This window comes from Amblyomma americanum, chromosome 1 (genome assembly GCF_052857255.1).
Source record: "Amblyomma americanum isolate KBUSLIRL-KWMA chromosome 1, ASM5285725v1, whole genome shotgun sequence".
NCBI classification, from domain to species: Eukaryota; Metazoa; Arthropoda; class Arachnida; order Ixodida; family Ixodidae; genus Amblyomma; species Amblyomma americanum.
In genome coordinates, this window is record NC_135497.1 from 485,396,751 (window position 1) to 485,410,519 (window position 13,769).

Consider the following 13,769-nt stretch of genomic DNA (forward strand, 5'->3'; position numbering starts at 1 on the left):
AGACAAAAATAGCGGACGTGACGGAACCGGTAGAAGGGGTAGTCAATATGAGGTAGTGCTTAGCTTAGCTTATATGGGTTTACGTCCCAAAGCGACAGAGGCTATGAGGGGAACCATAATGTAGGACACCATAATTATGACCACCTGGGATTCTTCAACATGCACTAACATCGCACACTACAAGGGCCTCCAACATTTCGCCTCCATCGATACGCGATAGCCTCGGCTTTGACCGAACCCGCCTCTTTTAGGTCAGCAGCCGAGTGCCATAACCACTGATCCACCGCGGCGGCTACGGCAGGAAAACTACCGACAGCGGCGGCAAGTGCACACTTTCGCCAGCAACTCTCAGCGCCGCACGGATCGCCCTGGGAGGTCGTGGCGATGAAGAACGTACAGAAAGGTTCATTTTTTTTCATCCTACATTGATTCCTGCGCCAATTTCACGGCGAAAACCCAGTGGATATCTCCTGCATATCTCGGGGCTATTCGGTACAGCGGTTGTACGGATCAGTTCGATTTAAACCTCCGAGGCCGAATTTATATGTACGTACACCAGCGATGCATGTAGTCGGTCAGGCCCACCACAGTGCAGACATAATGGCCTCCTGTCTGTAGTCCTCCAGATGTCTGTCTTCCTGCGTCCCAGCGGCTCCGGACGGGCCTAATACTGCAGCAAGAACTCGCGGCGTGGAGAGCCGGAGTCGGCAGTGCACTGGTACTGGATGGACGGGAGGCTGACAACGGACGCCGGTGGCTTAGCTCACAGCTGGTTGTTCATCTGCAACCACAGTTGGGACGAAGTCTGGTGCAAGTGCGTGTCGCAGTTCTTCCCGAACAGCTGCCGCGATGGAAACAGATGCAGGCTGCTCTGGAGATAGGAAGAGCCTTCCCAGCTGCTCAAGGACAACTTCAAATAATGTCACGAACATTGGCGAGGCCAACACCACCTAGATCAGACGAGACAAGGCTTGGGTGGTGTCGCCGTTTCGGCAGCTGACGATAGTGATCACATAAGCCTTTTGTGTTAGCTCTGGATTCGAGCAACTCGAATGCGGTACAATGAATTGTTCAATCCGTTACGTCTAGTCACGCTGTAGTGACGAGGGGCGGATACACATATTTGCAACCTGTGACCGCGCGCTGCTGGCGTCGTCAAGCGAGAACAGCTAAGGGCACGTAAATAAAGTTGTCCGAGCAAACACTTCGTGCCCAAGAAAGAAAACAACCTATATGAAACAATTCTCTAACTTCCACAACGCTATAAAACATTTAACGCTAACAAATTGCTCGAAGCAAAGTATACACTTCAGTAGAGCATGTCGCAGGCAGTCTGTCAGCGGATCGCAATGCCGTCCTGTTTTCGCCGCTCACTGCTTGACGGCAGTTGGAACATGTTGCAACCCGTTAATTTGAAGTTTCTGCAGTTTGAGGCATTGCTGAACACTCTTTTTCTAGCAATGTGAGCGTTACTATTAAGAAAGAAAAAGCTCGAAATCGCTTGCCTACAAGCAACGGCTACACAAGCGAAATTACCTGAACTACCCGGAAGTCGGAATTCACATGACCAAGCTTCGCTGTGACACAATGTTCGCCGCAGTTTGAACACCACCTATTGCTCGCGTGTGTTCGTTGTTCTTGTTGTGAGCCTCAGGTAATGCTGGCGCATACCCACTGTGCAAGAGTGGCCAAGACACAGGCGGTCAATCGTTGCCTGGCTGCTTTCCTTTTAAGTTCTCCATCCTTTCATTTTGGTGCTCCTGTGCTATTGGCTGCTCCCCTTCCCTCTCTGCTCTTTTGTTTTGTTTTTTCACTGTGTTTTTCCCGCGTTTGCTTTTCTTCTTCAGTCCAATTCTTGCTTACCTCTGCTATTTTCTGCCGTATGCCTGTTGTTGCTGTGCGGAGCGCCTTTTTTCTTCATCGTTAACTTTCTTGCTTTTGAGCACCCTATTTCTGCTTTCCTCTTGTTCTTTCTCTACGTAGACGCGCTGTTTCTTCGTTGTGATTAATATTGCGGAAGCATTATATGGCTCAGTTAAAGCAAAACGTGTCCGCAGAAAAAGGCACCATGAAATCACGCGTCAACGTCATGCTATATTACGTAGCAACGATGTAATGTGACGTCATACCAAATCACGTGACAACGTTGTAATCTGAAGCCATTCCAAGTCACGTGGCAACGGCGTAATGTGACGTCATACCGATTCACATAGCCACGATTTAATGTAAGGTCATTCGAAGTCACGTGAGAGAATAATGCAAAGAGCTCATGCCACATGACAAGTAAGCTACATGCCGGTCTTCAGAACATACCCCAATTCCCACCTCCAAATCCATGCTGTCGATGAAATTCCAGCGTTGGCATCACTGGCCAGTCTCAAAATGTGGTGGCACTATTACAGCTACATTCGAACTAAATTTTGACCAAGCGTTCATCGTACAGCGTTCCCGGTGCTGTCACAGCAGTTATCTTTGCATATAGCGTGCATGTTTTAATCAAGTTGGAGGTTAGCTTCCGACAGAGGTTCGGACCGATGACATACGCACCTTCAGTTGCATGCTTTAGGGCGCGGTTGAGGTGCCCACCTAGGTGTCGAGATTTGAGAGCTACTGCGCCGGTTCCTCAAAAACAAATTTTTATATTAAAATTGCGACGTAACCAAAATTAACAGAGTGGTGTAGTATGTCATAACTGGAATGTCAAAGTTGTGTAGTATGCCGTAACCAGAAAAGGCGAAGTGTAGTATGTCGCAACCGGAAATGAACTAATATAGTAAGTCATAACCGGAAATTACGAAAAGCCACACTCTATGTAATAAGACAGGAAAAAAAATCACGACCAAAGAAATGTTTCGAATTTCTCCACCTAAGCAGACTGAAGTTCGCCCAGAATTTTTTGTTTTTCCTGCTTTTGTCTTCTTTGTGTTATGACGTGTTGTAATTATTGTTTTCATCATTTCACTCATTCTTAAAATGTAACGTATGAACAAAAAATTGTATCCCCACTGATTAACTCCCTGCCAGCGAGGGCCTTTAGCAGTAACATGAATAAAAAAATAGTGTGTTTCGGTTTTCCCGGCCTCTTTTTCGTTTCCTTTCTTTTGTCTCTGCATACTGTCTTGTTTTTTTTCTTTGAGTACCTCGCGTCTGCTTTACCGCTAGAGCGCTACTTCACTAAGCAAAGTTGGAAAACCCGAGCTATGTGTGAAGCCTCAACATTTGACGGGGAAGAAGAGGAAGACGACGCTGCTCGATCTGTTGTCACCTCAGCTCAGTAATTTTGCCTTGTTTTCTAGTTATTAACTAGGTTATTTCCATCCTTGGAAGACGGCCGCGTCTTTAAGGCGGTACTGTCCCTACGGGAAGGGTACGGCAGCTCCGGCGCCGGTATCCATAAAGGGACAGCGCCATCCGAAGGAGCCCAGTGGGGCGGAGGCGGCCATGGCATCACATGGCGGGGATCTGCCAGTCATCAGGGACGTCCAGCAGAGCAGTGCGTCATCATCGCTCACTGGGGACGACTCAACTATCGTCGCCTCTGACGAGGAAGTGGCTGACATGGCGGAAATGGACAACGATGGCTTCAAAGTGGTGAGTCATCGGAAGCACCGGACAGTCGGCATCCCAGTGATAGTTCAGCCAAAAGAGAAAGGTGTTGACTTCAGAGAGTGGAACCCTATCAGGCTGTTCGATGATATTAAAGTACTACTGGGATCTGCTCCGATTCGCAGTCGCTTCACAACGCAAGGGGTCTTCATCGAGATATCTCAACGGAAGAGCAAGTAGACATTCTTCTGCGGTGCTCTCAGATCGGTGGCATACGAGTTCAAGCCCGGTTGCCACACTCCTACATGACTAACACATGTGTTATAAGAGGAGTACCAGTGTGCTATTCGGAAAGTGCCCTTCTTGACTACTTGAAACCGCAAGGAGTTCTGCACGTGCGACGGTTAATGTGCCGGGTGGAGCCTGGAGAACAACAATGGGCAGCGAAGCCTACAAACCCTATTGTGCTAACGTTTGCTCCCAACACCGAGCGCCCTGGAATAATTGACCTTGGTTTCACCAAACATGCAGTCCACGAGTTCGTTGAAACTCCTCCCCGGTGCTTCAGGTGCCAACGCTTTGGACATGTAGCGAGAGTTTGCAACAAAGATCAACGTTGCAAGCGGTGTGGTGTTGGCCATGATTACAAAGAGTGCAAGGCAGATTTTGCTTGCGCTAATTGTGGAGGTGACCATCCAGAGAGTTTCAGTGGCTGCACATTCCGTGTAAGCGCCTTACACTGTCGCAAGTCCTTCATTAGTGGCCCCAAACCACAACCTACTGAGAAGCCGATACATAGAAGTGAAGAGTTCCCTGCGCTCGAGTCGGCAGCTCGGGACGTGGTAGCAAGCGACGTCGCTGCACGACCTGATCCGAGCAAGTCGGCAACGGCCTCCGAGGGTGAGCTGGCTGTTCGATCTGCTTCTGCAAAAAGTGTCCATGTTCCTCAGCGACCAGATCACAGCAAGACTCGACAACATGGAGGACATCCCTTTGCCTTAAAAGAGATGCAGACACCAGCTACCGTGGCCAAGGGTGGGTCCCAGTCCCCGTCTTTTGTCGAAGTGGTGCGCAAGTGCGTGAAGCAAAATAAAGAGCTCAAAAGCCGGAATCTCTCCGACCTTCTACGCGTTATGTTTGATGTCCTGCGTTCATATAGCCAAGCGATGCAGCCTGGCACTTTGAAGAACTTTATACAGCTGGTGCTTTCCTTTGAGACCTTGATCACCGCCTTCGCAGAGAACTTCAACTCCTAGATGGCTAGTTTTCTTCAACCTGTTGCAACTGAAAACCCTAGAAAAGTGCCGTTTATCATGCAATGGAACTGCGCTGGGATTATAAGTCGATTAGCAGAACTAAAATTGTTCTTGAAAGAGACCTGTGTTCCAGTACTGGCCCTCTCGGAGGCTGGCTTGCCAAGCGGGAGGTCTTTGCCGGGATACGTCGCTCACAAGAATTGCAGCATAAAGTCTTTTCCCGCAGGAAGTGCCGCCCTTTACATACGAAGGGAGATTCCTCATGTGGCTTCGAACGTCACCGATCTTTGCACCGACGGTATTGAGGTAGTGGCTGTGAGGATTCGGCTCGCCTTCCGAACTCTGTCCATTGCATCAGTATACGTGTCCCCGCGGAAGAAGGTCGATATGGCTTTGTTCCTCCAGCAACTTTGTGACCACTGCCCAGCACCCAGAATCATCTGCGGTGACTTCAACGCCCACCACCCTGCCTGGGGTGACAGCAACACAGATCCTCGCGGACGCCAACTTGTAGAAGTCATCGACAGTTTGGACCTGTGCGTGGCCAATGACGGAAGTCCTACTTTCTTTCGGCCTCCAACCTCAACCACATCTATAGACCTAACCTTACATTCACCTGACGTCCGTGTGCAGTGGTCAACTAGAGCTGACAGAATAGGAAGTGATCACTACCCGATATTTGTGTTTACTGCCGACTTCCATCTGCGTGGTCCAAAAATTTGTCATGTTCTTAATTGGGACAAATACAGGGAGCACGTAGCCTGTGTTTCCGGTGATGTGACAGACAAAATGATTTATGCTAAGATGGCTGCTACCACGGCGCTCAAGCTACCTGATCATTTTCTGACTCCGGATTTAAAACTCAGGAACCTCTGCGCAGCGCGCAGAAGGGCGGAGCGACAACTGTTGCGGAAGAAGGACGACAGAGCCTTGAAGACAACTTTCAACAGGCTCAACTCTGCCATTAGACGTCATGCGAACAAGCTCTGTAGGTCCCGGTGGGCATCCTTTTGCGCTAGTTTGACTGTTTTCTCACCGATAACGAGTATTTGGCGTGTCGTTGGCAGTCTTGCTGGTGGCTCTCGTCCAAGTAAACCTTTCGAGGCGCTTGCATTGCGCACGCAGAAACATCTCGTGTGCTTGGCAGAGGAATTTGCGGATGCATTTGTAAATTCCAGAACAGGCATTCATCCCTGCGCTCTGCCTGCTACGTCTCCGTCTGTTATGGACGCCCCGTTCACACTTCGATAACTACAGACAGCGCTCCGCAGCCTGCGGCGTCGCTGTGCACCAGGTCCTGACGGCATTACCAACCAAATGTTACAGAACCTGCCTCTGGAACACCGGAAGATGCTTCTAACCTATCTCAATCGAGTGTGGGAGTCTGGTGACGTTGCCCCTTCATGGAAAGTGGCTTGTGTAGTCCCACTGCTGAAGGCCAGCAAAGAGATGACAGACGCGGCCTCGTATCGTCCTGTATCGCTGACGTCGTGTGTGGCTAAGCTCATGGAGAAGATGGCAAGTAAGCGTTTGTCTTGGTGGCCTGAGGACAGAAGGGCACTACCAATATGCATGACTGGATTCCGCACAGGTTTAAGCGCGCAAGATAGCGTCCTGGACTTGATAAGCCACATTGAACATCAGAGTGCTTTTGGACTTTCAACACTAGCTATTTTCCTAGACGTATCAAAGGCTTATGATAGCGTCCTCCAGAGCTCCATACTGAATAGTCTGCAGGTCGTAGGCGTACAGGGCTATCTTCTGCGATTCATTCACTCATTTCTCAGTGATCGTAAATTTCGAGTGCGGTTAGGCAGTACAATGAGCTCCGAAAGGCCGGTATCTTGAGGGGTACCTCAGGGTAGTGTCCTGTCCCCAACGCTCTTTAATGTTGTCATGGCTGGTCTTCCCGAAAAAGTGCAAAAACATTGTAGGCATGTCCATATGTCGATATATGCAGACGACATTTGTCTTTGGTTAACCGGATATCAACACAAACGCTTAGCTCTATTAGCGCGACAAGCCGTGCGTTCAGTTAAAAGTTACCTTCAAGGTGTTGGGTTGACTCTCTCGGTGGAAAAATCTGGCCTCGTCCTGTTTCCAGGTAGGGGACGACGGTATGCGCGGCTGAGCATAGACCTTGATCAGTCTTGCCTTCGTCAGGTTAACCACATACGTTTTTTGGGCGTCACTATTGACTCACGTCTACAGTGGCGACGAGCTGTGGACTCGATTGTGGCTTCACTATCTTCGCGTCTCAATGTGCTTCATAGAGTTGCTAGTGAGCAATGGGGAAACCATCCTGCTTCAATGATCAGGCTTCACGATGCCCTGGTGACAAGTCGCATAATGTACCAGCTCCCTTTAATTTCCCCCTCGGTATCGCAGCTGGAACGCCTTGAGGTTTTGCACAGAATGGGACTAAGGAGGGCTCTCGGCGTTCCAGAGGCTGCTCCAAACAATGCAGTACTGTATGATTCTCAATCGAAACTTCTCCGGCTAGCCGCTTCACAAAGACTTTTGCTGCAACTTGGCCGCCTCAGAGAGACTGTTGCCGGGAGAGCGCTTCTACAGCGCCTTCGAAAGAGATCTCAGTCCCGGGCGTACTTGGCTATAAATACTCTTCGTTCTCTTGGTCTCGACTTTCGAGATCGACCTAAGACGTTGAAGCCACCTTGGTCCTTTCCGAGCCTCGATTGTTCCTTGACAATTCCCCACGTTTGCGCTAAGCGGAATTCTCCTTTAGCGGCAATGCGTTCGCTCGTACTGGAACATCTTGAGACCGAATATGCCAGTCATCTTCAAATTTTTACGGACGGCTCTGTGGACACGGTCAGAGGATCTAGTGCAGCTGCTTTTCATATTCCGTCTTTGAAGTATGATTGGTCTGTTCGTTTTACTAAAGTCGTGTCCTCCACAATGGCCGAAAGCGTTGCCATTGAGGCAGCTCTAAAGAAGCTACGGTGCTGCAGGCCTCAACCTACTGTCATAATTACGGATTCAAAATCTGCCCTTCAAAGGTTAGAGTACGGGTTCCCCACTGATGCCTTGAGTCTTAGATCCCTACGTTTCGTGCAGAATCTACATAGCAAAGGCTTCTCTATACGTTTTCAATGGGTGCCCTCGCACATAGGTGTCTTGGGCAACGAGATAGCAGACAACCTCGCCCATACAGCTCTCTCCGGAATTCCAGTACATGGAGTCCCTCATGAAGTCAAGCAAATGTTCAGAAATGTGCTGTTAAGCCACTTCAGTTCTTTGTGGAGCTCTCCTCATCAGCCATGTGTGACCAAGGGTCTGAAAAGGTACCAAGCCACTTTGCTGCACTGCGTTCGCACGGATTCTGCTCGTACGCCGGCGTGGATGTATAAGACTGGCCTAGCGTTGTCACCATTGTGTTCAACGTGTGGTGTGTGTGGTGACATAGAACATTACCTCTTGTGCTGTACTTTGTACAACGCGGAACAGGCTGTGTTATTCGGATCCGTCAAGAGTTCCTCACAGTTCTCTTCAGGACATTGTTTTCCCGCGCGGGAGCCAGTCGAGTAGAAGGGATGCTTCTCGCCTTCTACTTTACCTGCAGGACACGGATTTGGCCTCCACATGGTGACCTCAGGAGTGTCTATTTGGGTTTTTGCGGACAATGTTTCTGTGATTTCTATTTAAGTGGCGCTACGGTGGAGCAATTGCCGGCAGCAACTGCAATGCTAATCCCACCGGTAGTTTACAACCACTCAACTCAACATTTGAGCTTTACCGGAGCACCAGCGGCGGAAGCCTTGTGCAAATACTCCTTAAAACAGCCCCCCCCCCCTCCCCCCACCGCGGGAGAGGCTCGTGCCAGCGCCGGTACACCGGCTGTGGAGCTGCCTCTTTCCCCATATTTCTTCTCTCGGTCTACCAGCCACTGTTGCTCCGGGAAACACTATTCTTCTTCGTCTTAAAACATAGTACATACCCACATGGGGGATTTCCCAAGGTGTACTGTCATGAAGAAGGAAATTTCCATAGGCGATTACGACGAAACATTAGTGCCAAGCGTGAATTTTTAAAAATATATTGATGGAGAACGACAGAATGTTTAAAGTAAAATAAGTAGCATTTTGGTGAATACAGAAGAGCTCCGAAAAATTTCAGAAGAGTTAACAAATCAACCTACCAGTTGCAAATATGTAATCTTGGAGAATGCCACAAATTGAACCAAATGCAAATTCTTTGGAGCTCGCACCGAACGATAACACTCGTAGAGATAACGGTAGCCCTAACTAGGAGAGATGGACCTCCAGGTAAAGCTTTCTATGGAGCGCCAACTTTGTACAGTAGAGGAGAAAATGGTCTACAGATACAACTTCCCCGCATGAGTCATGGGTTTTTCGGTGTACAATACATCTGCACAGATATAAATTGAAGCTGGGAATCCTGCACCGCACCCACGTCCCTGATACCTCACACAGCCTGGTTTTACACAAACGAACATTCCAATTACATGCTAAGTGCTGATAATCGGTGGTATTTAGTAAGGAATCGCCTAGCCTGGCTAATAGGTGTTGGAACCGCTGAAACCTGGAAATCGCCTGCAGACTGAAATTAGGAACCAGATGTGTCACTGACCCGTTAAGAGCCGACCTTGCTGAGAAATCAGCCATCTAGTTTGAATCAATACCTGCATGGCCAGGGACACAGACAAAACGAACCTCCTTCAAAGTGCATGGGACAAAAAATCGCAGGAAACGGCTCAAAAAATCTTTTTGTGAAGTTTCAAGGGAGGCTAAAACTGACAAACAATCGGCGAGGATGATAACGTGTGACACATGACATGGAATTTTGTGCAGAGCCATTCCAGGATCCAAAAATTCCGCAAAGAATATAGGAATAAAATTTGAGATGCAGACAGAACAGCGTCATGCCAACCTGCGAAACGATGCCAACTGCAGCCTTTTGGCAGCTGACGGAGGCATCGGTAGAAAGCACATTATGATGGGGGTATCTTTCAATGTATTCTATGTATTCCTCGCCTCTTTCGTCGGCGGCGCCCTCGCCGTTCCCCCTCTCGACGCGCGAGAGCCATTGGCGCCGGAAGCACACTGCATCCTCGTGACAAAGAAACCAGCTCTTAAGGCACCACGCAGAAACGAAACTCACATGGAGCAAGGAAAATAAAAACCGACGCAGAGAAGTAATGCACATAGCTAACCAAGTACTTTCGCACGTCCGACTCCCTTTAACTATGTTAAAACCCTGCCATTTTATCTATTTTCCTTTTTATCCTAGTTTCAAGTGGCCAGGTGCGTTCTGCATGTCGGTTTTGGTCAGTCGCGCACTTTTCACGAGATGGCTCACTCTTTCTGTGGTTTATTTACCCCATCGTACCCCCGCTCCGCAGTGGCAATGGTGCCTTTCGATCGTCGCATGGGATTTTGTTCCTCCATTTACTGTCTCCATGCCCATGGCTGTTAATTTTACTATCTTTCATTCAGGCCAACTTGGACCCCTGCAAATATGCGACGCGGGTTTTAGTCGACAGACTAAATGATGGTGACTGATTTCGCTTCCGTCTGCGTCCCCTATGTGCGGGGCGACGCAATACGGAAGAAGCCTCACAATTGAGTGTGCTTCGCGGCACCGTCGCGCCGTTTGCGCGGTCGTGGATCGCTGCCCGCTGTACTATTTGTTGCCAGTTCTCGTGGCTTGCCAGGTGGTCGGCGTGTCGTGCACGTCGGCGACTGCATCTTTCTTATCGGTCGCGGTTTACGCGCCGCCCCTGTTATCCATGGCCCCAGGTGCTCGACGAGGTGCGTCATAGTTTCTTGCTCGCAAGGTGAGCACTTGCGGTTGTGACCCAGCACTTCAGCGCGAAACGGGAGGTGTGGTGTGCCGACGTTTGCGACGCGCGGGGGGGAGGGGCGGGGGGAGCAGCTCCTGCGCCTCAGCATGGACACTAGCGTGGTTGTTTTGCACGACCCGATGCCCCTGCCGGCGTACACTAATAAATACACCGAAATAAATAAATACACCGCGCTGTGGAGGCGAATCTTGATTTGGGAGGGCTCGACAACGTCCCGTTCACGTTTACCGATGCCGAGCTAGCGCTGTCCCGTATCAATCTCGCAACGGCGTCAGGTCTGGACGGTATTACCCCACGCGTAGTGTGAGCGCTCTGGGCATTACGCCGAGATTTTTCTTGTGTCTTACTCTTTTCCGCTACCTTGCGGTTGGGTCTTTTCCCTAGGGCCTAGCGTCGACGCCGCATTGTCTTCTTGCCTAAACCTGGCCGCGCGCCGGACTCGACAACCGCCGGCTCTCGAACTGGGCGGACGTGTTTTTCCCAGCTCCCGCCTTGAAGCTCTGGCTTGCGCACTGCCCGGTGCGAGCCCTTACTCCTGCCTGCAGCCGGTGCCAGGCCCTTGGGCACGGGTCGTTCCTGCGGCTCAGCTACCATCTGCGGGCCTCTCTACGGAGGCCGTGAGCAACTTTAGACCGGCCAGTTTTTGCCACTTTTTGCAGGCCTTCACTTAGCCGCGCCGCCCTTCACCACGGCCCGGGCCCGGGGAGATAAAGAAGTGTCTCCTCTCGGGCGCCGTAGCTGCGCCGCTGCCTCGGGGCCTTCGGGGTCCTTTGATGCCCGTTTCTTGGCCGTGGTCCCTGATTAGGGTCTCACCTCCCGTACTCCTGCGTGGCCCGCGGTCGAGGCCTGCGGTCCTCCGGTCACCTTTTCCGGTCGGAGGTTCCTCGGCGGCTTCGTCTTCTGCGGCCGCCCGCTGTCTCCCACCTGCGAGGGGACCTGCCTGGCTGGGCCTGGCGTCCGTCTGGGGAACGCGTCGCCGCCTTCCCGTTACCGACTGCGGTCGCCCTGACTGCTCTGAGCGGTGGGCCTGACATTTTCGGGTCACTTTGCGGACTTTGCCTGCTCGCGGGCCTGCGGTGGCCGGCCCTTTAACCGGCCTTCTCTGCGCCGCGGTTTCGCCGTGTGGGACTCCAAAGGTGATTTTTTCACATTCTTTGTGGCGTCCCGACTTTGCACCTCGCGCTGAGGCTTCCTCTTAGCGAGGCCTGAGCCCACTCCTGTGGCGGTGGTGGTCGGGCGCCGTCTGGTCCGTCAGCGCGGTCAGGAACGCCCCGGGCGCATCTCCATCTGCGTCGCCCACTGGGGCGAATCAACCGGTGGTCGCTCTCCACCGCCTCTCACCCGAAGCGACCGCGGACTCGGCGACCCCGGAGACCCGGTCCGACCCGGACCGCTCATCTTTCTCGGAGGTCGGGGACGACCTCTTGGCCTCTGTCCCGGAGCCCCGGCCCACCGGGCGCCCAACTGCTGCGTCTTCCAGCGAGGCGACCTCCCTGGCGGAGGAGACTGCCTCGCCTCCCGCACATGACCTCGACTCCCGTACCTCCACTGACTGCGCGTTGCCCACGGGCGACGATCACCGACGACGGGTCTCGGGCACGGACGGCGCCGGGCCTGGACCTAACAGGATGTTCCTCCCGGGGGCGCTGCGGACGCCGGTGCCGGGCTCGACCTGGTTTTTGCGGCCATGCCTGACTTCTCTGACATTACGAAGCTTCGTAACGCCGTGAGGTGTTCCTGAATTCTGAGAAGAAAAAAATTTCTATATAGGCTCAAAAGAATATCTTTAACATGTTTGGAGAGCTCGTTTTGCGATCCGCGGAGAACCGCGCGTCGGCGTCCGACGCAAGGGGTCGGGACGAGGTCCTCCGGGCCATGTGGTCGGCGGAGCGCCGGAAGTCCTCGGACGCCAGAGCCCGGGCATCCGTCGCGGAGGCGCGACTCGAGGTGGCGGCGCCGCCAGTTTCCAGACCCGGGCCACCTGCGGACATCAGGCCTCCTACCTTTGCGGAGGTCCTCCGGGGCTCGGCGACGTAGGCTCCCGCAGCGCCGACCGACGATCCCGCCGCCAAACCCCGGCAAGTGCCGCCCGATCACTTCGTTTTCCTCACGTCTGCGCCTGTGGCAAACGCGACAAACGCCGCTCCCGCAGAAACAGAGGTGTATGCCCCGTCAGTATAAACGTGGTGCGCGGGCAGCATCGCCGTCGCAGCCGCCCACGCCACGTCCAACCGACAGTGCTGAAAAGCAACAACCTCTGACGTTTGCCGCGAGGAATCATCGAAAGGCTACTCTACCTCAACAGCACGGAAGGACCTCGTCCCGAAAGCGGTGTCCCGCCGAAGGGAGAAGTCAAACTCCGCAATGAGCCTGTCGATGTCGATCGCCAAAGGCGGAGCGTGCAAGAGTATTTGCAACGCCTTCATGCTCGTCGTGGAATAGGTTCCCGCCAACACCAGAAGCGGGGACCTCTGCACAGACACGAGGCGAGCGCAGAGACCCGAGTGGGGAACCCTCAGTCCACCAACCGGGCGATGCGTACGCAAGTGTTGGCAAAAACGACCTGGCTGTAAAGCAACCTCAAACGGGCCGGCGCCGGCGTGCCGCTGATGCGGAGGAAAGTCGCCAGGCGGGAGGACAGCGTCTCGGCACGCTCCTTGAGCCCCTGCACGTGAGGAATGAACGAGAGTGCGCGGTCGAAGACGACGCCGAGCACTTTGGCGGCAGGCCTGAAGGACAGGCGGGCGCCACCAAGGTGAACTGCGGGCACGGTGCGGCCCATCCCCCTACTGGGAGGAGAGATGAGCACGCACACCGTCTTGTCGCTCGAAATGGTAATCCTCGCTTCATTCGCCCACGCGGCGACTCGCAGAGCGCATCGTCCGCCAGCAGCTCAAGCTCCTTTCGGCTGGCTCCAGGCACCAGAACGACGACGTCGTCCGCATACGCCTGGAGCGACACGCCCTCCGGCATGAGCACCGCCAAAAGGCCACGCACTACTATATTCTATAGCAAGGGAGACAGCGGGGATCCCTGCGGGCTGCCCAGGGTGGGACGCGCGACCGCGTCTCCCTCGAAGGAGCAGAAAACCACCTCTCGGTTAGATAGAAATGACCGGAGCA

At 52.7% G+C, this 13,769-nt stretch overlaps 1 pseudogene; it reads left to right on the plus strand.

Annotated features, from left to right (window-relative positions):
* The window catches only part of LOC144127325 (acetylcholinesterase-like), a 64,676-nt pseudogene extending 52,299 nt beyond the window's left edge, over positions 1–12,377 (plus strand).
* Positions 12,378–13,769: the final 1,392 nt, after the last annotated feature.